At 37.8% G+C, this 25792-nt stretch overlaps 1 protein-coding gene across 1 annotated transcript in view; it reads right to left on the bottom strand.

The window, feature by feature from the left end:
- Aldh-III (Aldehyde dehydrogenase type III) overlaps window positions 1-4903 on the bottom strand; it is a 45768-nt gene extending 40865 nt beyond the window's left edge. The window contains exon 1 of the mRNA XM_089234493.1: window positions 4301-4903. The gene's annotated coding sequence lies outside the window, so the exon portion shown is untranslated. The remainder of the gene's footprint in view (window positions 1-4300) is intronic.
- Window positions 4904-25792: the final 20889 nt, after the last annotated feature.

The following is a 25792-nucleotide window of genomic DNA, read 5'->3' as shown; positions in this document are numbered from 1 at the left end:
TATTCAATTGAATTGAATTTTTTATGCGTGTTTTAGTATAAAGGTTTCCGAATTCCTTATGCGAAATTGTATCGAAAAAGAAGAAATTATACGAATTTTTCAAATCATACTGAAAACTCTATAACAATACCCTTTACAACAATATTCGCCTAAATAACAATGCTACAATATGGCCCAATGTACTGTCTATAATAGTGTTAACATATAATAATATATAACACTATAATAACACTATATATAATACACTATAACGCTATATATAATACACTATAACGCTATATATAATACACTATAACGCTATATATAATACACTATAACGCTATATATAATACACTATAACGCTATATATAACACTATAATAGTTAACATATTCCATCTATAACAGTATATACTTCTCTAGAACGATACGTTTCTTCGGTCCCTTGAATACCGTTATGTTACGGTAAATGTGATAAATGTGGTTACTATATTTAATATCCGGTTATTACGCATAAATTTTGATAATTTGATTTTTTTTTGATAATTTGATAAATTTCGCTAAATTTATTGCTTTAAGCGGGGTTTATGCATGGGTACCAAAGCATCGCGTGTTGGAAAACATGGTAGATTGTACTATATGATATACTCTATATCAGTGTTTCCCAAAGTGGGCAATATCACCCCCGGTGGGCGACGGAATGCTCCAAGGGGGTGTTAGAACCTACTGATTTGACATAGGATCCTATGGGCTTACTTGAGGTGGGGGACGATGAGAGGAAAAAATTTCTGAAGAAGGGGGCGATGGAACAAAACGTTTGGGAGACTATGCTCTATATGGTAATTCATACAATGCATTGCATCATTATATCGGGGTACGATCGTAAAATTTGTTATCATTATATATCGGGGGTCCGACTATATCCATCACACAAACTCCAAAATGAATTATTCATTTTGGAGTTTTTTTCATATTTATCATATTCATCAATTAAACTTGGGTATTATGCATAATCACAGATAAATGCGATAAATTTCAAGTATTTATGAAAATTTACCAACGACACTCGGTTATTATGCATAATCACCTATAAAAGTGATAATGATTTCCGTATTTATAAAATTTACCAACGACAATCGGGTATTATGGAGAATCTCCGGTAAAAGTAATAATTTTTAGCTTGATAACGCTTGGGTATTATACCGGTGGAAAAGACAAATTTATCAAACTTACAAAGACGGTTGATAAGTATGCATAATAACCGATTTACCACATTTACCGTAACAGTTATACAAGGTGATTATTTAATCCCCCCTCCCCCTTCTAATTTATTACTGGCACACCGTTGATCCTAAAGGCAGGCATACTTCCAATTAAGAAAAGGTATCCAAATAACGTGTACAACTCGGGAGTTGTGTTTGGTCGCAGGAGAGAGAGGGCAACAGCTTTCTAATTGAGTATTTGAGCACGGGGTACCCGCATTAAGAATTTGATTTCTTTATTTTGACACCACCCTTTGCAACATGAATGAGTATCTGAGCTCTACACGTTATTTGTATACATTTTCTTAATTGGAAGTATGCCCCTAGGGTCAACGGTTCGCCAGTAAAATGCGGCAAGGGGAATTAAGTAGTCCCCCTGTATAAGCGTTTCACTGTATATCAAAAAGTAAAGTACTACACGTTACTTTAGTCAGCAGGGCCGTCTTAAGAGCATCATGGGCCCCCTGGCCAAATGATTTTTCTGAGGCCCTACCAGGCAAATTTTCGAAAATCTCAACCAGATCCGATTTTTGTGAGGCCTCCTTTTCTCTTGAGGCTCGCGGGCCGTGCCCGGGTGGGCCCATGGCTCAAGACGGCACTGGTAGTTAGTCCTATCTATTTATCATATATTGGTCACGTGCTGTCCTTGCCAAATGTCAACCCACCCTTATTTTTTTCTACAATTTACTCATGGTACCCCTTCCTCATATAATGCAGCAGAGTACCCCCCCCTAGTGCTGGGTTCATTGGTTGCCCCCCTTGGCCAAATTTTTTGACGGGTCCCTTTAGTTAATTTATAGCAGAGGTCTCCAACCCTTTTCTAGTCCCGAGCACTGACAGTACCCATCATCAAAAGAAGAGCACCCACTCGGCAAGTTTGACATGCGAATGCAGGATGGTTTCAATCCTTGAATGCAATTTGCACAAGTTATCAAATTGGAACGTTGATAAAGTGCTCGCAAGCACGAAATCGCACACGAGCACTCTGGGTGCTTCAGGGAGCACCGTGGTGTTTGCGAGCAACGGGTTGAAGATGACTGATTTATAGTGTGAAAGAACAAAAAAGATAAGAATCATCTCGGGCCCCCCAGGCTTGAGCACTGTAAGCCCCACTCTTATTAGATTGGGGCTATGACTCTTTCCTTTTTTGTTACAAAAAGTACCATATTGACCGTTTAAGCGGCAACGACGAGATATCTCGTCTTCATAAAAGCCTCTTATTTCAGCATTGACAATCCCAGATATTTTGTAAAGTTGATTTCTCAATGGCAAAACTCTTTTCCCTTATAATCCTTAGTTTCCTATTGAAAAAGTTTCCCCCGCAGAGAGCAAGCAGAGATTCAACACGGTTGACACTAAGATAGATGGCAGCACCAGTGTTACACGAAACTGGCATAACTCTAACAATATAAATGAGTTAGGGCCACGCATACGCTCAGAAAATATGTTCTGACATGGGCCAATTAGTTAGAAATTAGGGAATGTTACGAGGTGCATGTACTGGGCAATGGTGGTATATATATAATAGTAGTAGTTTTCCCTTCTTTGTTTTCAACCTTACTCAACCCTGATCTATAGAAACGGAGGCAATTTACTACTATTTTGATTCTGAAGAGGTGGCTGTGCTCAGGGGCGTCGGAAGTGTTTCAAAACTGTGGGTGCTCGTCTTTAGTTTTATATCGGAAATTTTAATTTCTGGATCAATTCTGGGGGTGCTCGGATCCATGTCACAAATTATCGTGGGTGCTTGAGCACCCACAGCACCCCCGGCTCCGACGCCACTGGCTGTGCTGGAATATTGATTATCGTGGTACCTAACCATGCATTCATGTGTAATTTTCCTGCATTGCATGTATGAGTTCAGGTGCTGCCTTCTAACTTCTACTGACGAAACTGGAAATGCATGAACAGTTTTATGAGTGAAATTTATATGTTGTAGGATCTCTAACTCTCTGCAGCGAGATTTATTTTTCAAAGGGGGATAGCTATTGGGAATAAGACGGTTGTATATTGACTCAGGGCCGCAACTAGATGCTTCGTCATCCGGGGCAAGTGCACACTTTGACGCCCCCTTGTAATGTTGAAGTAGAGGTTTGAGAATAAAATTTGCGCCTCCTCTGGTGCAGCGCCGTCTGCCCCCCCCCCCCCCAGTTGCGGCCCAGTATTGACTGCCCAGTTCAAAAAGATAATGTTAAAATTCTGTGTTTTGCGACATCTGCATTTTAAAGTTTCAACTTGTATGGAACTCAATGGGAGTCGGTTCAGATTAAATTGCAGTAGGGAGCGTATAAACAGAGTTGGGAGTTGTTGCTGTTTTGCAGCACATGTACAGGCATTTTCCACCGTTCTCATGGTGTGCAAACACAATGTTCCGAGTTGTTGCTTTTTTTGAACTGGGCTTAAGAACGAAATGTACTTCAGAAAAAATTAAAAAAATTCTTCGGTCCGAATTTTATAAAATGATTTTTTCGGTGATGATGGTATTGTGGCGTTTCTTTCAGAAATTACGGCAGTGGTTCTTAAACTATTGCCACTCGCGGTTCCCTTGCCATGGCAACGAATAGAATAGTCTAGAACAGTGATTCCCAACGTGGGCGTTAACGCCCCCTGGGGGGGGGGCGGTAGAAGCTCTGCGGGTTTAAAATAAGATCCTATGGGTTAGATTGCGTTGGGGGGCGATGGGAGAAAAAAAATTTCTGTAGAAGGGGGGGCGATGGGACAGAAAAGGTTGGGAAACTATGATCAAGAAGAAAAAAAAACCCACTCTTTAAAGCGCTAAACATAAATCAATCATCGATGTTGGCAGCTCACCGCGATGTGCATTTTGAAAAACGCTGAATTACTAATTGCCTAAATTGATATTTACTAATTTATACTTAACATTGATAGCATTCACAAAGGTTTAAAATTAAAAAAGAAAAAAACCAAAACATAAAAACTAGACACAATTATTATTATACTGCGAGTTGGTAGTCCGTTGAATTGTTTCAGACATTTATCTGGCTATTGATTTCAGAAACGCTGCGGTGTAATGTATATAAAAAGCGATAAGCTAACTTACCACAAAAAAATTCGTCTCGCTGTTTTTGCGATGAATGATTATTTTAACCGGCGAACTGTTCACACAAACAAGCGAGCAAAGAAACAGCCAGTCTCTCACAAACACTGTACCCACACGCAATGAGAATATCAACAAATTTTTTTTCAAATGACCGTGACGGCGGGAAGTGAAAAGAAAAATACAGCCATGGCTCAATGGAATAACATCCTTCCTGCTGCTGCTCGTGGCCAGTTTCGATGAAAAAAAATGAAGGGTGGAGGGAAAAGAGAAAGCTATATGTTATTTAAAAAAATGAAAGAGAGAAGACAATAGTAATAATGATATTATCTTTTTAGGGATCATATTGTTTGGTTATACAAGTTGGTGGCTGCGGGAGTCAAACAATAAACGCGATTATGTTCACTAATAATTGGCGTGAAGATAGAACTCTGAAACCTGTGTTGAAAGGAAAACTAAAAATTATTTTGTTGTAGAGTCGTGGAAAAATCAAGGAAAAAAAAATTATTATGAGCGTGCGCAGTAAATATGGAGGAAATAATGTCTTCATTGCATGTGCTACAGCTCGAGTTGTTTTGGCGTGGTTGTTATTGTGACATCTCTGTCACTGAATAGCGTGTAGAAGAAAATATGAAATGAGGAAAAAATGCCAATTTTCGTCTTGTGTTGCTGCTGCATATAGCCTGGCCGAAACAGCAAACGTGGTTATCAATTAATTGATAAGGTTTTCGAAGCCGGCGAAAACTGAAAGAAAAAGAAGTTCCTGGGGCAAAAGGTGCGCCGGACACATCTTGATGATGTAAACCGCTGGCGTTGGGGAAACGTTAAGAAGGGAAATTAATTCATACCCATGATGTGTTATCACAAGTGTGATTGTTGTTTTTATTCTTAATTTAGATATATCAAGCTATTAGTACTACATGATACTTCGGCTAATGAGTGCCTCAGCTTACGAATTTTTCTGCTAACGAAGATTTTTCTGCCTCGGCTAACGAATACGGATTCGGCTGACGAACATTTTTTTTCATATCGATGCACAGGCCATCCCAACACAGCCACGTTTTTAGTTGAACTTTCGCACCAATCATCATCATAATTGCTGTCACTTGAGCCCGATGAACTCATGTCCACCTCTTAATCTTTTACCAGATGTATCTCCACCTCTCTTTCTGAAAGTTTTTGAATCATTGCATGTAAAATGAAAGAGCTAATAGAAAATGCATTAAAAAAGAGAGAATATATATATATTTTTTTTCAGAGCGCGTATTATTTCAGTGCACTTATTTAAGTAAGACTCTTAGCATCGAACGGAACAGTCTGGACATCCTAAGAGATTATCTTTTCCATCTGCATGTACTGTATCAGACACAGAAATGAGCTGACCAAATCACAAATGAATGGGGATACCTAAGAACTCGAATGGGTTGTGTCAACACCAGCTTTAGTCCATTGACTGCATCGAATTTTTTAATGGTTAAGCTGATAATAAATTTCATCAAAATATTAACTTACAAAATAAATTTCCCCGCATAAGTAGATAAAATATTCCTATAATATGCATCAATTCAGAAATTAATGTTTTAAGCCATAGTTTCCCAAACTTTGAGTTCCATCGTCCCCTCCTCCAGAAATTTTTTTTTCTCTCATCGCCCCCAACTCAAGTGAACCCATAGGATCCTATTTTATACCCGTAGCTTCTTCCGCCCCCTGGACCATTTCATCGCCCACTTTGGGAAACACTGTTTTAAGCCAACGGCAGAGGACGCTAGTAATAGCAATTCTTCTCTGGCAAACGCATCAACAAATTTTTGATTGCTCTTTCAATTTCTTCACTGAATTGCACATAACTTTTACATATGATTACTGATTATTTTATTAACATTTAAGAAGTTTTTCGGCATTCTGCTCCCTCCCCTACAATGACAAAAATCAGACTGAGGGCAATCGACTTGTCGGCGGGAAAACAAAAATTCAAACACTTCCATTTTGATAGCAATCGACTGAGTTTCATAATTCATACTAAGAGCTGTAGATTTTAAACATAAAAATTCTTTTGAAGTTTCTCAATGCTAAAAATATCTTTTTCTACAGAATAAGGCCTCTAAAAAATTCACAAATAAACATAACACAATATCGAAATAAGCATTTACGACAGGAGAAATTGACAAAATAAAGATTTTTACAAAAAAAAGTTTGAAAATAGGCAAAAAAAAATGTTATTTATATGGCACTTTGCCTGAACTTCCGGGCTCTAGTCGTCAGTCTTTCATAGCGGCATGTAGTGTATATAAATGCATATTCGTGTTATGGGTCTGGTGCTCTATGTGGCAAAGACTTTTGAAATGAACAGCCGATTTGCATTTGCGACTCCCAAGTTGGGAGCCATAGAATACCAACTTCAGCAGACCGGATGGAGTGACACGCATTAAAATTTCAAGAAATACTTGTCCACGTAACCAAACGTTCGATTTTTTTGTGGAGGGGATGTCCACTGTTGGCCGCCGCAGGTTCGATAAGAATATAACTTTCCTCACCAATGGCTGGGATCAACGAGCATCTTACCACTGTGCCCTGCAATATTCTGCTGTATGCCTGATTCTTTTTGACTTAAGAATTCTATCCAGACTGACTCCTTGTATATTATCAATGATTATTACAGTAAAACTTGTCTTCAACGGAATCGCGAGGACCAAGATTTTTTTTCCGTTGAACAAAGGTTTCAGCTTAATAAAGGTTCAATTGATATAATGTGTAAAATTATGTAACGATCTCGCGTGTGATTGAAATAAAATAAAAATAAATTAATTGAAGATAAAGTAAATAATTATATGTAAAAATAGAAAATAAATACAAATAAATAATTAGTCTATAATTACTGAATACTGTATTTAGGATTTGACAGCACTTGTGTATAAAATTCCGACATAAACTTCTTCTTCTGAAATAACGACATTTACGTTCTTTTTATAACTTCTTCAAAAATTTTCAATTAGGGTGTCAATATCTGCCGTGTAAGTTTCAGTTTGTACATTATTGTCTATGTTTCTGTAATCCACAGCATCAGAGCCATAATTAAAAATTTTGTGAGGGAAAGAGAGAGAGAGAGAAAAAAGTAGAGAGAGAGGGTGAGAGGGAGAAAGAAAAAAAGAGAGTGGGGGAGAGAGAAAAAAGTAGAGAGAGAGAGAGAGAGAAAAATATATATATAGAGAGAAAGAGAGAGAGAGATATAGAAAGAGGGAGAGAGAGAGGAAGAAAGAGAGATATAGAAAGAGGGGGAGAGAGAGAGGAAGAAAGAGAGATATAGAAAGAGGGAGAGAGAGAGGAAGAAAGAGAGAAAAAAAGAAAGAGAGAAAAAAAGAAAGAGAGAGAGAGAGAGAGAAAGAGAGAGAGAGAAAGAGAGAGAAAGAAAGAGAGAGAGAAAGAGAGAGAGAAAGAAAGAGAGAGAGAAAGAAAGAGAGAGAGAGAGAGAGAGAAAGAGAGAGAGAGAAAGAGAGAGAGAGAGAGAAAGAGAGAGAGAAAGAGAGAGAAAGATAGGGAGAGGGAAAGAAAAAAAGAGAAAGATGGAGAGAGAAAAAGAGAAAGAAAGAGAGAAAGAGAGAGAAAGATAGGGAGAGGGAAAGAAAAAAAGAGAAAGATAGAGAGAGAAAAAGAGAAAGAAAGAGAGAAAGAAAGAGAGAAAGAAAGAGAGAAAGAGAGAGAAAGATAGAGAGAGAGAAAGAGAAAGAAAGAAAGATAGAGAGAGATAGATAGAGAGAAAGACAGAGCAACATGATTTTGCCGCCCATACCACTAAAATTCGATGATTTTACAACAGTGTTTTTGTTCCCACCTAAGTTTTTCCGTCAGGGCAATTGTCTCCCTTTGCCTCTCTCTGATTAATTCCGGCCCTGGCCAGCCTTGCGATCACTGAATGCATACAGCTTGCATGCTATTTTGTGTCTTGCATATCGTGTAGAAATTCAACCCTTACACTGATTTCTCCCGTGGAAAAGTCCTTTTCCGAAAAATTTTGTTACAATTTCAGAAAGCAACTGTTTTACTACATATGGCTTATCAAAACCACATCATCAAGTACAGAAACTGTTTTTGCTAAAAGTATAAATTGAGTAAAAAATTTTTCGGTGGATCACTTTTTATGATCCTTTGGTCAAGCACTCAGTGTTTTTGTAAAATTTTCCGTTAAAGGGTACAATTATCTTTTCTGTTTCCGCGTTAGACAGGTTCCGTTTAATCCAGGTTTTTTTTTTGTGTAATTTGGCATTGAAATCACGGGACCACGATTTTTTTTCCGTTGGAGACAGGTTTCCGCTTAACACAAGTTCCGTTAAAGACAGATTTTACTGTACTTATACTTTCTTTCAAACCAACACAGCTCTGCTCTATCACTATTTCATCGACAGACAGAAATGCAAATGTGGCGGGGAGGGCACTACGCTACAGCCTGCCCGTTGACCAAAGACTTCCACTTACAAATCCCCGTTGCTGATACACAGTCTTGGAAGTTGAAGGTCTTCCAAAATCCTGGTAGTTATAATAAGATTAAAAATCTTATCAACTTTATGGAAAATAATCAAGAGTTATACATCTTCCCGAGACCTATGGCATATCAAGACAGAGAAGATCCCTTGGACTCTGATTCGGACTCAGACTATGTACCATAACTGCGACGTCTTTCCTAACCCCATGTGCTATAAAATATATATATTGATATTTTGAAGAAATTTATCATTATCAGTGATGCCAATATGTATTCTTTCAATGTTCATATATGATATATATTTTTTTTATCCAAAGCATATACTTCAGATTCAATGTTTAATAATATCCTGTTTGAATTTTGCTACTCTGCTTTGATGGGCTGAGAGCAATTATTGATTGTGATTGAATTATTGATTGAATTTTATTATTGATTGAATTTTATTATTGATTGAATTTTATTATTGATTGAATTTTATTATTGATTGAATTTTATTATTGATTGCATTGTCGATTGAATTATTATTTTTTTTGATTGAATTGTTGATTAAATTTTTATTATTGAATCATGCGTAGTTTGCAGATGTTGTCCTATACGCATAATTAAATTTTATCTCATTTCATGTATATTTACTATGCATGTTATATACTCTACAATGTTTACATCATATCATCATGTATGTACTCTATATATCTTACGTTTCGTGGCATCGCTTTTTGTCTAGATCATTCGCAGAGCCCATCTGTTATAAAAATTCTGACGTTGTACTTGGACACCTGCTTATAATCACATTATATATACTTTCTCAACTGCTATACGAAACGCAATAATTATTGTTTTTCATCAATATATTCATGTATTCGAATGTATATCGCCGGTGAATCCACTAGCGCGCAACTGAACCTTGTATGTTCAAGTGTACTTTGTACTTTCTCCGAGCTTGATCTCGTCATTAGGTCTATAATATCCATATCTAAATATGTCTCTAACTGGCAATGGAAAGTCCCCCCCGGCTCCTTCAGTCTTGTGATATTATTAATATCAGCAATTGATCAATATTGATAATTCCCACTTACATATTTATAGTTCATTGGACCTGAATTTGTATATGTATCCTGTTTTTCATGTTCTATTTTCAGATTCGGACCTGTGAAAAAAAAACCCTTCCAACAGAAGACAAAATGAGAGAAGTTGGTGTTGCAGATTGGCTGATGGTTGGGGACAGAGCACAGTGATGAAGGCGGATGGCTCGGGATGTTTTCGTTGGCCTCTTGCGGGCGATTCGCCCGGGCTCCTTGGCGGGGGTTTCCGGGGACTTTAGAGTGTGATTGCCGTGAGTCGGAGGCGATGGGGGCCTCGGCGGGATTGGGTCCTGTGGCTTACGAGCCGGGGATGCCTGCCTGGCCCGGACATCGAGAGTTTTTCCAAGTGAAAGAGTGAGTCTTTTTTTGAAACAAGAGTGTTTTTCCTGGCCCTGGTTGGCTCAGCCGCTAGGTAATCTGCCTCAGAGCCTGGGCCATGTTTGGTGTTAGTGTCTGTAGTCCTTTGCGTGGGTTGGAGGTCGGCCCGTGGTCTTGGTGGCTAGCGGAGCTTTTTCTTTTTTCCAGCATTGCCCAGCCGCAAGGTAGCCTGCTTATATCCCACAAGGGACAGAGCGGGGGCCATGTTTGCTGTTTGCTGCAGAGATAATTCACCACTATCTTATCTCCGAAAAGGTAACTGTGGTGTAACATTGATTAATTAACTTTCAACGGGAACATTGGTTTTATTAATCAGAAAAAACTATTTTTAGTAGAAACGAAGAAAAAAAGTAGAAAAACTATTTTTTATTATTTTAAAACTCTATTATAAAAGCACTTGATTTTTTTTTTTTTGGTGTGACATTCCAAACGTAATTTATGAAACAAAAAATTTCAATCATTTCAACACATACACTAATAATTTAAATTTTTAATTACCTTTTTTTTAAGGCAAGAATAAAATTGTAATTTTTAGTTCTTTGTTTTAATATTGTTTTTATGAACATGGGGAAAGTCCAGAAAACCTACAGGGAAATTTTTTTCGATTGATATGTGTAAACACTGTTTCCCAAAATGGACAGTATCGCTCCCTCTGGTAGGCAATGAAATTGTCCAGGGGGAAGGGGCGATAGAAGATACGGATTTAACAGAATTCTGTTCGTTCACTTGAGTTGGGGGCGATGAGAAGAAAAATTTTCTGATGAAGGGGCTCGATGGAATAAAAAGTTTGGGAAACTATGGTCTAAACCAGTGGTTCCCAACGTGGGCGCTGATAAGTCTGAGGGGAGGGGGGCGTTTTTTGTTCAAGTCATATTGAGGGGGCGTTTCATGTTCAAGTCATATTAGCCCAGTTTGCATGTTCAATACTGCGGTATCACTGAGAGTTCAGGCACTGGCTTGATGAATGTTTTCCCTAGTAGAGGAAGAAGAGTAAAGAAAGAGGAGGAAAAATACTGTATTTACATATCCTCTTGGGGATTTTCGTGGTGCATACTATTTCTCATAATCCTTTGCGATTTTTCGCTATTGCGGAATAAGGAAACAGAGTTGCCACAGTTTTCCCTGTTCAGCAAAAAATTTTTGGCTTTGGTGGATAGCGGTTTCCCCTTATTTTTTCATTTCCCATGTAAACAAGGCTATTGAGTTGGCGTTGAAGGTACCGCCCTTTTAAGCATGTGCAGAAAATTCAAGGTCATATAGACCTTAAATTTCCGGGGCAATATTTCCCGGGCGGTACAATAGTGCAGTGGACAGAGGTTAAAGATTATTATAAATACCAACCAATGTATTTCGGAATTTCTTCATATCAAGGGTAAATTGTTACCACCAAAAGTAAGAATGTGTTTATTACTTTTATTGTTTTGATTTTAATAACCCTGGTAAAATCATAAAGGCATTTCACTGTAATAAACACAATATGTTCCGGTGATATTAATCTCCTACCGTGGATTCATTTCAATCCTGAAAAAAAGTCGTACCAAATATAGTGGCCGTGCATTGTATGATTCACCGACAACATTTCACCGACAAAAAATCTTAGTGATCGCTTTCATCGCTCGCTTCAATATGTAATTACAGCAGTTAACTAGATCAAAAGCAATGCTCTCCATAACAGAATATTTAGAAATATCTTTGTGATGAAAACGAAGACGACTTCAATCGTTTATATTACACACAGAAGTTCGTTGGTTGTCAAAAGGTACCTGTCTGAAACGATTTTACGAACTCTTTGAATCAGTCACAAAGTTTTTTGAAAACAAGGATGATTCATTAAGAGAGAATTTATTGAAATTTAAGAGCGATATATTGCCTATTTGGCCGATTTATATACCAAATTTAATGAAATGAATGTACAACTCCAAGGTTATGATTTGAATTTCATCAAAGCAAAAGGAATTATTTCAGCGTTCGTGTCAAAACTTACTTTGTACAAACAAAACTTTGGTAGACGACAATTTTATCAGTTTCCAATGCTTTCTTCAATTGAAACAACTGATGACGACATTTTGGTTTATTGCCAGCATTTGGAAGCACTGACAGAAGATTTTACGAATAGATTTCAGGATGTAGTCACAGTGGCGGATCATGATTTTGGGAGGCCCCAGGCACAACCTGATCTGGAGGCCCCCCTATCAGGGGCGGATTAAAGGTAGGGGCTGTCACCCCCCCCCCGAGAGCAGAAAAATTAAATGAAAAAAAAAATGTTTTCTACGTTTTTGACTGAATAACAAACCAAGAAAATAAATTTGCTTAAAAAAGGGGGAAAATTCAGAATTTTTTCCAAAAAAAATCAGAACCGTCCTGAAAAATTGAACACATGGTCACAACCACCGCCCCCACCCACAAATTATCCACCACTGCACCCTTTTGGCCCTAATAAGAACGAGATGGTTCACTAAAATGAACAATATTATGAAAAATCATAACTTTTTTTTTATTTTTGCATCACCAAAACCATAAACACAAAAATAAGATAAGGAAATATAATGATATTCTCTGGTACTAGATGAAAAATAATCACACTCCCATTAAAAAAAAAAAAAAAAATCACAGTAAAATTCTGCATCATATTTTTAGTAATCTAAGATGTCCGTCCTGGTGCCTTCAGCCACACGGCAAAAATGGAGATCCGTCATAGTTTTAGTAATTTAATATTACTGATTAATAAAGATTTGGTAATATCTCAAATATAATATATTTGATTTGATATAAAGATACTGATAATATTTAATAGAAAAACATTTCTTCAATAGAGGGAAGAAATTATATCAGAGTAAATATAAGAATTATATTTTTAATGAAAGAAATTATTACAGAATGAATTAAAATTATTTTCAATGAAAGAAATTATTAAAAAAATTTTTTTAGAAATTATTATTTTTTATTTGTTTATTCTATTTTATTTTTACTATTATTATATTAATTATTATTATTTTCTCTTTCTGCCATCTCGTTGGGCACTCTGCCTGTTGTGGCCTTTGCCTTTGTATTATTTGTATTCAGAGTGAATAAAAATCTTCTATATTATGCCCCCCCCCCCCGTTTCGTTTAATAACGAAAAATGCCACAGTATAACATTGTGGCCCGCGTACTTTATAAAATGTTTCAATATGGCCTGCTATGCCTCAAAGGTTGGAAGACCCCTGCAGTAGACTTTCGCTAATCCGGTACGTATTAGACCACGGTGTGCCAGATTTTACCGAAATTGCTGGATTAACTTTGAAGAAACCCATTGAAATAATATATGAAATTTCGTGCAAAGACATAGTCAGGACTTGATCAGCAATTAAGAAATATTAGAACGTGTTAAGGGGTTAGGGCATCAGGAGAAAAGTGACACCACACCACCTAAATATCCTGGACTACTGGACGTGCTGGATTAGAGCACGACCGAATTCTCGAGAGACTACTGTAGTTGAATTGAAATGCTCAAATAAAAATTTATCAGATAATTTATATATTTTTAGTTTTGCTTACCGTTATTTTTGGAGATTCTGCAATCTAAATCCTAAAGGAAATCTTGAGGATCGGCATGAAAATTTTTTTTCATTCCAATAACACACATCACAATTACATTAACAATAAACACTTTTCGGTCTGACACAAAGATGTTGTCTACCCAAGCCTCCTTGACCAATCCAAAAATGTAGCTCTTTTTTTAGAAAGAAGGAAAAGAAACCCCCTTGATTTTTTTCAGCCGGGGAGGGAGTGTTAAAAGCGAAACAGAAAAATCACGTGATTCAGAATGCATGTCATTCAGCATTCATTTCAAACCACACTTTTTTTTGTCATATGGTCGTATGGTTCCAGTCATATGTATATGTTGCAAATGTATATGTTGTTTGAACCAGCTTATAGTATTTCATTCAAACAAGTGGGAGACAAAATCACAATAAGAGCTCTACTACATTCATTTTAATTAGTACGAGTGTCTCTTCCTGTCGATGTCGCCGCTTGCCGATAGCCATCTTGCCATCCATTATACTGTATACAAAAGCTTACACCAAAGCTGTCGTATTATCGGCGCCCATAAAAGCATTTAATACTGTGGAATGAGACATCTGTTTATGCCTTCACTACAATTTTCATTTCGGACAGACATTAGGACCTGCTGTTCTCATCCCTCCTCCTGCTTGTGCCCTTAGGGAAATACTGTTTGAAAATGACCCTCCCTGAATGATCGCTTTACAATGTCTCTTCTTTCTTTGTCGGGGAAGAACTGGCCCTTGAGAGCTGCGTCTTGTAAATTGTTATTTTCTTTCAGTTCCCGTTTTTCTTCCGTTTTTCTTACGTACAGTATACATAAAAAAAAAAAAAAAATTGCGGTTAAAAAAAAAAAAGGGGAGAGCAGATACTGTACTTAGTTCAAGAGATTTGTTGATGCGCATGTAAATTCATATGTAGGATGAAGCACACAACTATTTGGAGGCCCCCCGCTCTGCCGAGGCCCCAGGCGCGCGCCTCATGCGCCTGTGCGGTAATCCGCCACTGTGTAGTCAACATGACTATTCCAGAATGGGTCCTAGAACCTTCCTCAAATAACTGAATTATCGCTGCAGGAAGAGTTGATAGAATTGTCAACAAATGAAGAGTTGAAATTAAAATTAAGAAAAGGGTATCAGGAATTTTGGCTACAAAGTCAAATTCAAACATTATATCCGGTTTTATGGGCTGCAGCAAAAAAGTTTTTTATTGCATTCCCATCATCATATTTAGCCGAGAGAGGATTTAGCATAGTCACCAATCTATTAACGAAGAAAAGAAACAGATTGTCAATACTGGAACGCGGATATTTAAGATTATTGATGACAAAAATGGCACCAAAGATCGAGAAATTAGTTTCATCACATCAAGCTCAGATACAGGGTGATCAGCGAATAAGCCCTTATTTCAAAATTAAATATCTCTACAACAAAGATCAATAGAATTATTCGGTAAACGGTACGTTTATGAGCTAAACTGTAAGAATGTTGTATAGAAATTTCGAAAATTTAGTTTTTTTTAAAAATTTTTTGAAATTTAAAAAAAATAAAAACTGGAGATTTTGGGGTTCCGAGAATCCTCATTTGTGTGAAGAGAAACCACTGCATTCGCCTAAAGTTACTGCATGGGCTGCGGTATGCGCCATGTGTGCTGACAAATTGTTCCAAAATTGTAACGTAACGTTCAGTAGTAATCGTTTCTCGCACGAAGAAGGGGGCCGATAATGTCTCTGGCGCATACCGCAGCCCATGCAGTAACTTTAGGCGAATGCAGTGGTTTCTCTTCACACAAATGAGGATTTTCGGAACCCCAAAATCTCCAGTTTTTTTTAAAATTTTAAAAAATTAAAAAAAAAAACTAAATTTTCGAAATTTCTGTACAACGTTCTTACCGTTTTGCTAATAAACGTACCGTTTACCGCATATTTCTATTGATCTTTGTTGTAGAGATATTTAATTTTGAAATAAGGGCTTATTCGCTGATCACCCTGTATATCTCACTAATGGTATTATATTCATTTTTTCCAAATAGCATGTATATTTTCAATCAAATACTGTGAGAAAAATACATATTATTACCTTCTCATAAATTAATTTAAAAATTTGTCCTTGTTTTCAATATATACTATGTACAATATAGTTTACCTGGAGAAGGGGGGGGGCACTATGGAGTCGTGCACTAAAAAAGGGGGGCGCTGGTTCCAAAAAGGTTGGGAACCTATGGTCTAAACTAAACTGAAGGATTAGAAGGGGGGAAATAAAAAGAAAAATTATAAAAAATCGGTCTAAATTTGAAATCGGCCGGTAAAGAGTTAATGTGGAATCTAACTTTGCATTTAAGTCTTTGAAGACGAAACTAGCGATGGATGAGTTAATATTCTTATGAGTCGAATTTAAATGTTTTCTAAGGTGTGATGCCATTTTTTTTCAAAGCAGAGACCAGCTAGAATTTGCTATGACTTTTTCTGACCCGAAATCGAATCTGGAATTTGGTTACATCATCAATGGCTTAAGTTCATATTCGGCGAAAATCCGAACTGTTAACTCAACCCCCACCGTTACTTTTCAGTGTGGTTACCATGATCTCGGTTATGACCAAGACCCTTTAGATTTAGAATTTCAGGAGGAATCGATTGCGTTCCGCAAAGCAGTGATTTGAGCTTGCGGTGATGCAATCCGATATTAACCAATGAAATGACCATTTCGTATTTTGTTCCGGTGCATTGAAGCATCTTCACATTTGGTCGAAATTAAGAGAGACAAATAGGCGGAGATAGACCTGAACGAAAGTCTGGGAAGAGGGGCACGATGATGATTGCTGGGGGTGGGGGCATGGCCCCCCCTCCACATCCAAGAGTAGGGCCCCTTGGTTCGGATCTTTCGCAGGCCCCCTGGTCAGACTTCTCACGGGCCCTTCTGTAGTTCATGTAAAGCGTGAAAAAACAAAAAATTATGAGAATTGTCCCGGGCACTGTCAGCTCCGGCCTTGTGGGGTACATGGGTGGGGGATTTGATGATGCCAGTTCACATATAGGCGTATACATTAGATCAGTCCACCCCGATTTCGACGCTGGGGGGAGGGGGCTTATCTCCACCCGTGGAAATAATCGAAGAGCACTTCTCGACTAGATTTATTATTATCATCGACTTCACGCGAACATATTCAATCAAGCATTGCCGGTTCGTCACAAATGGCATCCGTTCCAAAGGTTGGTCACCCTACTTAATCGGAACCATCAACCAGTCCTGCCAATAAGAGATGAAACCTCTGTAAAATTTAAAAACAAACCCAATAAATCATTTGACATCGTTTTTCCGGCTAAATGACAACCTCGTCACAGATTCGATCTAATTGATTGAATCAAATCACGTGACTAATTATTTTAATGACTTTTTTTTTATATATCCACGGTTTCTCTAAATCGTGTGGGGATGTGGTGATTTTTCCTCATACGTACCGAGGGAAATTTTTCGAAACTACAGTTACACGCTCGTAGTGAAAAACACAAGCAACGATATACATTTATATCATACGTTAAAATAACATGATAACGAGTTTTTAATATCTCATCTGAAGAAATAGGAGATGAAATTGCAGAATCAGACGTATCTTGAAACACCCAGTTGCGTATTTTCACTATTTTGCAGAGTGAGAACTCACTCATCCGGGACTACAGACATTTCGTGGTGACCTACTCAGAATATTATGTGTGTTCATACATTCAAAAAATTTTCACTAATGTGAATGGATGACGCAAAGTTTTTTTATCCACAAAATTCTACGGATACGCTTGAATTTGATTAGTTGGTGCCGTTTTGGCGTGGAAAAATATTAATAAACTTCTTACATTATCACCAATGGCATATTTACGGGGGGGCTAGTGGGCTATAGACCCGTAGCCAGAAATTTCGTTCAGGGGGTGACCACTTTCATTTCGGGGGGCGGATCGAAGTGATGGAACAATAAATTCGGGCATCTTTTTCCCTTTTTTTCGGTCATTTTTCTGGGGAGGGGGACCAGACCCCACAAGTCCCATCCCCGCTATGGCTTTGACCTGGGCAACAAGTTCAGAGGAGTGGCAAATTTTAGAAAAGATAAGCCAAAAAAATTGGTAGAATAGGAGAAGGGTGACAAAATTTGTCTAAGCCTCAATAAATCCGCCTCTCCATAGACAGCAAGAGGAACAGTCAGTGAGTGACCAAAAAGTGACCTAGAGAGTTTACAAGCACGTGAGTGAGCAGAAGAGTTACCTAGAATGCGTGCAAGCATGTGAATGACCAAAAGAGTAACCTAGAGAATGTGCAAACTTTTGAATGATAAAAATAGTGACCTAGAGTTTATGTAAGCATGTGAATGACCAAAAGAATGGCCTACAGAGTGAGGGATTAGACCAGTTAGTGATCTAGAGCGTGTGCAGACATGTAAATGACAAAAACAGTGACCTAAAGTGCGTGCAAGCATGTGAATGACCAAAAGAGTGACCTAGAGAGTGTGAAAGCATATCAATGACCAAAAGAGTGATCTAGAGCGTGTTCAAGCTTGTGAATAACGAAAACAGTGACCTAGAATGTGTGCAGGCATGTGAATGACCAAAAGAGGGAATTAGGGAGTGTAAAATATGTCAATGACCAAAAAGAGTGATCTGGAGCGTGTACAAGCTTGTGAATGACCATAAGAATGACCCAGAGCACGTGTAAATGATCAAAAGAGTGACCCAGAAAGGGAGCATGTCAGTGAGAAATCAAAAGAGTGACCAAAATAGTGTGCAAGCATGTGAATGACAAAATGATTGACTTAAAGAGTGTGTGAGCAGGGAAGTGACCAAAAGAGTGACTTAGAAACGCAAGTGTACTTGCAGGAGTGGAGGGAGGTCAAGCGGGTTATTGAATAGCGAATTCGAGGAAAGAGTTTCAAGAAAATTTGACTAGAATGGGGAGGAGGGGGGGGGCAAAATTCGTGTAGCAACGGAGGCGGTAAAACCATAAATGCTCCGTTGATTAGCGCGCGTCATTTTTTATGCATATCTGCAATAACCGATACGTTTATTGGTTAAAGTTAACCCCCCCCCCCTCAACTCGGAAATATGTGTATGGCCAAAAGTGATATGACCAGTGGCGTATTTACAGGGAGGACTCTTAGCGTGCTATAGCCCAGGGCAAGGTCGTAGTTAGGATTTCTGCCAGCAAGGAAAAACATTATTTTGCCGCCCCACAACTTTAAAATTCAATAATTTTGTAATGGTGTTCTTTGTTCCCACCAAAAACTGCCACCCCCCCCCTAAATTTTGCCTCCCGGGGCAGTTGTCTCCCCGCCCACTCTAGTTACGGCCTCTGCGCCCCACGGTGGAAAGTATGGAGGAGCGGTAAATTTAGGAGGGAGTGGTTGAGAAAATCAGTAGAATGGGAGAAGCCCGACAAAACCACAAATCCATATCAGTTTATAGAATGAGGGGATTAGGTCATGAGTTAGCTAGCTAGATAGTTCGCAAGCATGTTAATGGCCCAAAGAGTGACCTAGATTGTGTACAAGGACGTGAATAACCAAAAGAGTGACCTAGATTGTGTACAAGGACGTGAATAACCAAAAGAGTGACTTAGATTGTGTACAAGGACGTGAATAACCAAAAGAGTGACTTAGATTGTGTACAAGGACGTGAATAACTAAAAGAGTGACCTACAGAATATGCAAGCATATCAATGAACAAAAGAGTGACCTATAGTGCGTGAAAGCATGTGAACGATCAGAAGAGTGACTTAGAGAGAGTGTAAGCATGTAAATCTCCAAAAGAGTGACCTGCAGAGGGCGTGAGCGTGGAAGTGACCAAAAAGAAGGACCAAGGGATCAGATCAGTGAGCTGCAAAACGAGTGGTCTAGATAGAGCATTGTTTCCCAAACATTTTGTTACATTGCCCTTCAGAAAATTTTCTCTTATCTTCCCCCTTCCCAGACTCAATCGAACCCATAGGATCTTATACTTACAGCTTATATCGCCCCCCCCCCGTACTATTCAATCACCCACCGGGGTATTGCCCACTTTGGGAAACAAGGGTCTAGAGCAGTGGTTCCCAACGTGGGCGCTGAGAAGTCTGAGGGGGGCGTTTTTTGTTCAAGTCATATTGAGGGGGCGTTCTGAAGAGTGAGGGGGGCGTTTCGTGTTCAAATCATATTAGCCCGGTTTGCATGTTCAATATTGCAGTATCACTGGGAGTTTCCGTTTTACTTTCAAATGCTAAGAGATCAACATTCAAGACGTCCAACTTTGACTAGTATGTTTTCGACAACATCCAAACGAGAAAATGAGGGATTACGAGCGTCATACATTTCCTTACTCATTGCTAAAGCGGGCAAACATTTGCCAAGAACTATTATTCACCAGAACATTAGAAACGGACACTAAAGGAAAAATCTATATTTGACGTTTAAGAACACTATTTTGGGTAAAAAGGAATTTCTCTGACTAATGTTTTGTCCGTTGCAACCGATGGTGCTCCGGCAATGGTTGGACGCTACCGTGGATTCGTTTCATTCCTGAGTCGTTCGTTCATTCCAAGTCGTACCAAATATTGTGGTCGTGCTTTGTGTGATTCACCGACAACATTTGGTCACAAAAAACTTTAGTGATCGCCTTCATCGCTCGCTTCAATATGTAATTACAGCAGTTAACTAGATCAAAAGTAATGCTCTCCATAACAGAATATTTAGAAATATCTTTGTGATGAAAACGAAGACGACTTCAATCGTTTATATTACACACAGAAGTTCGTTGGTTGTCAAAAGGTAGCTGTCTGAAACGATTTTACGAACTCTTTGAATCAGTCACAAAGTTTTTTGAAAACAAGGATGATTCGTTAAGAGAGAATTTATTGAAATTTAAGAGCGATATATTGCCTATTTGGCCGATTTATATACCAAATTTAATGAAATGAATGTACAACTCCAAGGTTATGATTTGAATTTCATCAAAGCAAAAGGAATTATTTCAGCGTTCGTGTCAAAACTTACTTTGTACAAACAAAACTTTGGTAGACGACAATTTTATCAGTTTCCCCCAATGCTTTCTTCAATAGAAACAACTGATAACGCCCGCGACATTTTGGTTTATTGCCAGCATTTGGAAGCACTAACAGAGGATTTTACGAATAGATTTCAGGATTTACTCAATATGACTATTCCAGAATGGGTCCCAGAACCTCCTCAAACATACAAATAACAGAATTATCGCTGCAGGAAGAGTTGATAGAATTGTCAACAAATGAAGAGTTGAAATTAAAATTAAGAAAAGGGTATCAGGAATTTTGACTACAAAGTCAAATTCAAACATTATATCCGGCTTTATGGGCTACAGCAAAAAACTTTTTCATTTTATTCCCATCATCATATTTAGTCGAGAGAGGATTTAGCATAGTCACTAGTCTATTAACGAAGAAAAGAAACAGATTGTCAATACTGGAACGCGGAGATTTAAGATTATTGATGACAAAAATGACACCAAACATCGAGAAATTAGTTCCATCACATCAAGCTCAGATATCTCACTAACAATATTATATTCATATTTGAAATAGCATATATATTTCCAATTAAATACTGTGATAAAAATACATTATTACCTTCTCATAAATTAATTTAAAATTTTGTCCTTGTTTTCAATACATACTATGTACAATATAGTTTACCTGCAGAGGAGGGGGGGGGGGGGGGGCGCTATGGAGTCATGCACTAAAAAGGGGGGCGCTAATTCCAAAAAGGTTGGGAACCTATGGTCTAGAGCATGGCTGGACAAATCACAACAAAATCTACGCGCCACAAAAAAGGTTTAGGTGCCAAAAAATTTTCAACGAATTAACAGATCTAAAATATTGCTTCTTTTAACTTTTTTAGGGCATAGTGACTCTCTTTCATGTTGGCAGATATGCTGCTATAAATTCCAAACATTTTTGCGCTGCTCGCAGCCTGTAATTTAGTAACTACACAAAGAAAATTTTAGGCGCCAACACCAATTTTTTAGTCCCCGTGGTGACCTGGCACAAGGGATTTATCCAGGCCTGGTCTAGAGTGTGTGTGTGCGGGAGCACGTGAATGACTAAAAGAGTTACCGAGAGAGTGTATGAGCATGGGAGTGACCAAAAGAATGACTTATTTCAAGGGATGAGATCTGTGAGCGACCAAAAGGGATTTGTGACTAAATTTTGTGACACTATTGCTTTCATTAATTTCCGAATTCCCAATAGTGCTGATATATATTGTATATTTTGAATAATTTTTCTTATTTTTTATTCATCAATCCTAACTTTTAATTATTTCCCAGATTTTTTCATTGGATCCTAATTTTGATTAGTTTTGTAATTATTTCTTTATTTAGTTTAACACACACAATTTCTTTTATTAGTTTTACAATTACTTCTTTCGTTATATTGGATTTACTTCTTTCATTACTTTCAGAATTATTTCTTTCATTACTTTCAGAATTATTTCTTTCATTACTTTCAGAATTATTTCTTTGATTAGTTTCGCGAAATTATTTATTTCTTTGGTTTTGGAATTATTCCTTTCAGTAGTTTCAGAATTATTTCTTTCATTAACTTGTGGAAGTTGTCTTTCATTAGTTTCGGAATTATTTCTTTCTTTTGTTTTGGACTTATTTCTTTCATAAGTTTCACAATCATTCAATTTCATTAGTTTTAAAATTATTTCCTTCATTAAGTTCGGGACCATTTCTTACATTAGTTTTAAAGTTAATTCACTGATTAGTTTCGGAATTATCTTCCGTTCCGAAGTTTCATCAAGCAAGTCGAAATTTTATTAATTTTTGTGTGAATTTGTATTAAAATTGTATTTATATTTTTCTGTATGAATGTTACTCGGCATTCTGTAATCATGCCTGAATTTTTGGATTGGATTCCAATCTCCCCCCGCCCCCTCCCCGAAATTGTTAAGGTAAAGACAAACGCGCACCGCCATTATTTCCGCACCGGGCCCCACGACCGGTAACGGCGGCCCTGACACCGAGGATCACATTCGTCCCGCGGTCCATGGATTGAGCATGAATGTACAACGCATTTTTTTTATACATTCTGTAAATTTCCTTCATATTCTCTTTCTACAGAAAGTCCTGTTTATCACATGCATTCGATAGAATGTAAACGTTTTTTCGCAATCATATAATCGAACTCTAGTTGACTCAGCATCGCATATTTCCATGAAAAATGAAGCCGTTAAATAACTAGACGGCGTTATCGGCAAACGGTGTTTTATTACGTGTGTTTTCCTAGTATCTTGTGTTTAATCACCTTCCGGTATATTTTCAGAACGACACGTGAGTATCCTTTTTTTTTAGAACTCCGCAGTGAAGTCTATTTGGTCCTGAAACGCAAAATACAGGGTCTCATAAATTCGTAATAGTTTCAAAAATTCATAAAAAACTGAAGGAATCTGTGTATTTAAACGCCGGGTTGCAAAAAAGTTATTCTCACGAAGGGGGGGTTTTTTTTGGAACAGAAAAAAAATCAGTTCAAATTTTTGTCGATACAGGGCACTGCACGAAATCAAATCGCTGATAATAGTCTCTTACAAAATGCAAGGTGTGTGCGACCAGCAGCTCATTTCTAAATTTTCCTCTCATTGGAGCTCCCATAAGGTTTCTATTGTGATGTTGGCATTGGTGGATGAAGCATTATCAGCGAAGCTGTTTTGCCTCATCCGCGAATCATCGGCTGAAGCTTTACGAACGTTTCAGACACAAAAAAGATTGAAGAAAGGTTCTATCGACAAAAATTGTAATTAAATTATTTTTGCTGTGCCAGTGAGAAAAAAAATCCCCCTTCACGGGGAATTACTTTTCATAAACCGCTTTTAAATATATCAATTCCTCCAATTTTGGAGGACCCTGTAATTTTGGGACACACTGTAAATTGTATGCATGCAATTATAGCATGTTCATTAAAAAACAGTGGTCATAACCTTTTTACGGCCGTGCACTCCCCAATGCACATCGATTTCTGCACCCCGTTGTGTTTATTTGCTAGAGTATTAAACATTCTAATGCACACACAATCAAGTGATTACATAACTAATCAATTAACTTTATAAAAATCGCTAACTGAAAAACTGATTTATTGAAAAATGCATATACGATACAACAAAATTCTAATCCATCGGCGGAGATACGGGGGGAGGGGGCTGGCACTGTCCCTCCCCCCAGTGTCAAAAGTGGAGTCGACTGATCTAATGTACTGTATGTGTGTATGAATTGACGTCATCATAATCCTGCTCTTCCCCTCCAGTAGTTAATATTCAGTGAGTAATTAGTTGTGGATGATTACTTAATTTACCTAAGTATTGTGTATTTTAAAAATGAAGTTATTTCTTTGAAAGGGCTATGCGCATGTCATCACTTGTACAGCTTGTTGAGTAAGAGAGTTAATAAAAAAAATTTTCTCACTCATTTCAAAAATCCCGTCCAGTATGCACCCGCCCAGGGGCGACTTGAGAAGAAAATCTCTTCCCGTGCGGGACCAATTTTTGGCGCCCCTCTCACACTACCATATATTTTTTGGTCAACAGACCTTTTTTTTGCTATTTTAACTCGGATTTTTGGCGCCCCTTCTAGAGCGCCTTCCTACCATTTCAAAAGAAATCTTAATTCAGTTTGAACTAGGGAACCAATCCAACTATTTATTAGGACAGAGGTTCTCAAACTTCTGTCACCCGCGGCTATATCGCCCTATTTCATGATTTTTGCGGCTTCTCATAATAATTCTGTGTATATTTTCCTATATGAAAGAACCACTTCAAAGCATAACTATGCACACAAATAGATATCTCCGGCTCACCGCAACGTCCCTAGGAGCCGCGTCGTATACTTTGAGAAATACTGATGTAGGAGTGGGGGGGGGGGGGATTGAACACATTATGATCAGCACTGATTTTCATTCACGAAAATCACGAAAGCCATATTTATCAGCAATTTGCAGTTTTGCTGAAATTTAGCATTTTTGGCGGCATCTTACGATTCACGCACATTAGTGATCCCGTATTTTTTCCCTCAAGGAAATATGGCCAGCCTATTTACTCCTGGAAGCAATTCTTAAAGAATGAGAAATTAAAATCCAGAAAGGAAAAATTCGTTTCAATTTGAATTTAATTGCCATAAAAGAATAATATATTTACACGGTAACTATTAGAAACATGGGAAATGACCCTTAAATTAAGAAATTTGGACTTTCCCTTCCTCATAAAGTGAAAAAAAAAATCTTGAAAATACTGTAAAAGCAATTTTTCTCAATTCACCCAGGGTTTTCCGTTGTATTTGTTGTCCACGGTAAAGGAAAGCAAGAAATTCATCATTCCTGCTGCACCTTCCTCGTTTGAGATACAAAGCTTGAAAATTTTCAAAAGTCAATTTCACCATACAGAATTGGAAAGAACACAATGGATCATTTTCCGCTTGGCGACATGCCAATATGAATTATAGGTTCCCCAGAACCGACATAATTCATCGAGAAAAATACGGGAAATGGAGATCTTAAATCCGGGACATTAAAAGTTTCTAAAATTTTCAATTAAAAAATTGCTTTAGGGCGGAAGTGGATTGAAATGGCCTCCCGATAGAAACGTTGAACGTGCCATATATGTGTGAGATGACTATTTGTAGTCATAATAATTATCGCAATGCGAATTCATAAGTAAAGAAGATTATCTTCATTCACATTTCAATTACGATCACAAATTCAAATTAAATTGCGTTGAACATACGGGAAATTTTTAGGAAAAAGTCAAAATTACGGGAAAAGACGGTAAACACGGGTCGTATGATGACCCTACTCATGAGTTTATAGAATCTTAGGCTTCAATACATTTGCATCATCTTTTTAAATTGGCCACCTGACCAGCACGTATATAATAATACAGTACCGTCTTAATGCATGGGCCCAACTGGGCAGGGCCGTCTTAAGAGCATCATGGGCCCCCGGGCCAAGTGGTTTTTCTGAGGCCCTACCTGGTAAATTATAGTAT

The sequence above is a fragment of the Pholcus phalangioides genome, unplaced genomic scaffold (assembly GCF_987345545.1).
Source record: "Pholcus phalangioides strain wild (caught in Gottingen) unplaced genomic scaffold, Ppha-v1.0 ptg000008l_1, whole genome shotgun sequence".
Lineage (NCBI taxonomy): Eukaryota > Metazoa > Arthropoda > Arachnida > Araneae > Pholcidae > Pholcus > Pholcus phalangioides.
This window is presented reverse-complemented; position numbering and strand designations above follow the sequence as displayed.